The sequence below is a fragment of the Sardina pilchardus genome, chromosome 6, assembly GCF_963854185.1.
Source record: "Sardina pilchardus chromosome 6, fSarPil1.1, whole genome shotgun sequence".
NCBI classification, from domain to species: domain Eukaryota; kingdom Metazoa; phylum Chordata; class Actinopteri; order Clupeiformes; family Clupeidae; genus Sardina; species Sardina pilchardus.
Genome location: NC_084999.1, coordinates 29,092,885 through 29,096,673, shown reverse-complemented (window position 1 = coordinate 29,096,673; position 3,789 = coordinate 29,092,885). Strand labels below are relative to the sequence as shown.

The 3,789-nt window shown below is 47.6% G+C and overlaps 1 protein-coding gene across 2 annotated transcripts in view; it reads right to left on the bottom strand.

Moving 5' to 3' along the window:
- eva1ba (eva-1 homolog Ba (C. elegans)) overlaps positions 1 to 278 on the bottom strand; it is a 16,237-nt gene extending 15,959 nt beyond the window's left edge. For both annotated transcript variants that reach the window (XM_062539317.1, XM_062539318.1), the window contains exon 1: positions 1 to 278. This exon is cut by the window's left edge and continues 125 nt beyond it. The gene's annotated coding sequence lies outside the window, so the exon portion shown is untranslated.
- Positions 279 to 3,789: the final 3,511 nt, after the last annotated feature.

Sequence of the window (3,789 nt, the reverse complement as noted above, 5' to 3'; positions counted from 1 at the left end):
GACCAGTCTACAACACTCCCGGTCTCTCACTCTGCCGTTGACCAGCTTGTCCGTGGGAGGTTCGCTCGTACGCACACACACACACACGCACACACGCACACACTCACTCACGCACACACACTCACACAGGCAGGCAAACACACACACACACACACACACACACACACACACACGCTCACATACACGCACGTTGACAGAGTCAGGGGAAGAGGTGGCGACTTCCTCCCTGTGCTGCGGAGTAACAGAGTTTGCTTCGTCCCCACTCCGCTCAGCAAACAGCAGGAAAAGCTGTCATACAATCCCTCCCAAAGAGAGAGGGAGAGAGAGAGAAAAGGAACTGCCAAAAATGGGCAGGGTTTGGGAGAAAAGGGAGGGAGAAAGGAAAGACGGGGGATGGGGGGAGGGGGGGGGGCTGCCCCTTGTTGTTACGGCAACAGGCGGGAGCGAGAGGCAGCCTGAGACAAATTAACTAAAATTTTCCACACTACATAAAACATGAGAAAGCACGTTACACGGAACAAGCCATGACTGACAGACAGGGCTGTAGGCATTCCACAGCCGCTTTGATGATTTTTAAAAGGAAATAAACTCCTCTTTCACTTCAAAACTTTCAGTCTATTTTTTCACGGAGGATCACAAAGCCAAACAAGCCGCCTGGCAATTTATTGGAGACCACTCACGACAGCTCGCTGGGTTTGAGGACACTCTAATTGCGATAAGATCTTTGTCACTGTGCCTGGGACAAACAGCTGCATAATTGCGTATTTGTCATATTTCACAAACAAAAAACACATGCCACTGTCAGACAAACAGGGAGGAGATGAAGTAGTCACACTCCAAAAGCAAAAGACCAGTCCAGATGTTCATCATCAGCAGTGCTGTTGACAACTCTGCAGTGCGACACAAAACAGCTTGTTTTGTCTTTATGACGGATGAGGTCACTCGTGCAGACCCTCGACGCTGCTGGCCTGCAGCTCTCTCTCTCTCCTGCAGCCCTCCGCAAACCTGCGAGCGCTTCTGGGACTGCAGGACCGACCGGACCTGACCAAGCCTGAGCCTGCCTCTTATCTGTCTTGAGTGCGCCAGCAACTCACAGGGGTCAGCCACACTGCAACCCGAGACGTTTCACGAGCGAGTGCGTAGAGAGCAGGGGGCTCCAGAGGACGCCCAGCTGACTGCAGAGACAGAGACAGAGAATGAGAGAGAGAAAGTCAGAGAGAAAATAAAGAGAGAACAAAATAAAGACAGAGAACAAGAGAGAGAGACAGACAGAGAATGAAAGAGAGACAGAGAGTGAATGATAGATAGAAAAAGAGAGACAGACAGACAGACAGACAGAGAGAGAGAGAGACATACAGACAGAGAGAGAGAGAGAGAGAGAGAGAGGTAGAGCTGGTTGTAAATCAGCAGAGGCCACCAGCCATAATCCCAGGGCGTTTCTGATGGGATCCATACGCTGTGGCTGGGCTACCCTTCTCCCATCAAGGCCAGCTCCCAGCCATGGGAACTTGGATTTGAACTCAGTTCATGGGAAAACAGCCAAACTTGAAATACACACTTCATGGGTACACGTGTGTATGTATGGACAGGACAGCATGTACGACTGCATTACGTAATGCGCACATTTATTGCTGTACGAATCATTTTCCACGGATTTGATTAAACTCAGCTGATGTACAAGACATAAACACTAAGGCTGTGGGTTCTGAAAAAAAACACACAAAAATGTGTGTGGAGGGGAACAGAATCTGCCACAACAGAATTGTGTAACATAGACTTCTACTTTTACATGAAAGAAAAAGTGAATTTAAAAAAATAAAAAGTCTGGTCCTTTCAAAAAGTATTTCTAATAGTACAATTGTATTTAGGCCATCTGAGGTCATAGTATTTCCTTTTTTAGCCAAAGAATATTTTGCACTGGTCTGTTGCACCACTTTCTTTCCCCTTCTCCAGTATCCTGCAACACTTGGACAGCAATCTGCTTTATGGACCGCGCTGGACCGGGCAGACTCTGATTCAGCATAGCCTTATGTCCTGCATTTCCTATTCTGAAGACCACAGGTTCCAACTCAAACATCCTCTACAGTACACCCCCTCTCATCTCCTCTCCTCTCCTCTCCTCTCATCTCCTCTCCTCTCCTCTCCAACATTTCATTTCTACCCTGAGCTTTCGCCCCTTGTCCCTAATGAAAAGACCTGGCAGGGAAGAAAGGATGGATAGATGGAATCTTCCTCCAGCAGTACTGAGGCAGAGTTGAGAAGGCGAGAGTGAGCACAGGACAGAAGAATACAAAGAATATGAAGAGTACAAAGCAGAAGAGGAAGAAGAAGACAAAGAAGAAGGAGAAGAAGAAGTAGAGGAAGAAGGAGAATGAGAAATAGAGGAAGAAGGAGAAGAAGGAGAGGGAGAATGACAAGAAGAAGATGAAGAAGAAGGAGAAGAAGAATACGAAGAAGAAGAAGAAGAAGAAGAAGATGAAGAAGAAGAAGGAGGAGAAGAAGAAGAAGAAGACAACAAAGAAAAAGAAGACTACAAAGAAGAAGAAGAAGAAGAAGAAGACTATGAAGAAGAAGAAGACTACAAAGAAGAAGAAGACTACGAAGAAGAAGAAGAAGACTACTAAGAAGAAGAAGACTAAGAAGAAGAAGAAGAAGAAGAAGAAGAAGAAGACTACTAAGAAGAAGACTAAGAAGAAGAAAACTACGAAGAAGAAGACTAAGAAGAAGAAGAAGAAGAAGACTACGAAGAAGACTACTAAGAAGAAGAAGACTACGAAGAAGAAGAAGAAGAAGAAGAAGAAGAAGAAGAAGAAGAAGAAGAAGAAGAAGAAAAAGAAGCAGAAGAAGAAGACTACGAAGAAGAAGACTACGAAGAAGACTACGAAGAAGACTACGAAGAAGAAGAAGAAGCAGAAGAAGCAGAAGAAGCAGAAGTAGAAGAGGAAAGATGTGGTGGAGCTGGTGGTGGGGACCCTGAGGAGGTGTTTTGGGGAGGGAGAGTTCCATCTTCATATCCATCTCCGGCGCCGACTCGGCTCTCTCCCCAGCCCTGGCGGTGCTGGAGGCCTGGATCGCCTCACGTCTGGCAGATGTCCACCTGTCCCAGGCGCTGATTTACTGGCCAGCACCGAGGCCGAGGGGGCTTCAAAGCCAGCACAGGGCCAGAGAGAGCGGGGAGCGCTCGGCGTGAAAGCGGGGCTGGACAGGAGCGCTGCTCCAGGGCTCCCCCGGCAGAGGCAACAAATCTGGACCTGTCCCCCGTGAACCCGATGCCCCCTTCTCTTAGACCGACGCAGCACCGCAGCAGCACTGGGGGGACTCTCCAGCAAGTCAGGGAAGCCTCAGCCGTTCCATATCTTCAACACCTCATCTGGAGGCTTAATTTTAAACATTTCTTTTCTTTTGCATGGGTGACTTACTGCACGTGTTGTCTGTTTGATTGCAAATCCACCCATTCAGAAGACAGTGTGAATAGTTCATTGAGAGAGACAACGGTCTTTACTTTGCCTGCATGACAGTGCATGTTCTGGAGGATCGCTGATGGGAAGGTGAGGGTGTGTGTGAGGGTGTGTGTGTGTGTGTGTGTGGAAGGGGGGTTGTGAGGAAAAGCTGTGCAGGTGGTAAGACCGCAGCTTCAGACAGAGGAAGGTGTTCAGCAGGGACCACCTCCTGTTAACCGCACTTAACCCTTTCCATCACACTTATGGATTACAAACTTTAAACATGGATTGTTTGTAGCTGCTCTGTGCCAGAAGAATGAATCAATTTCCATTCAACATCATATTAAAA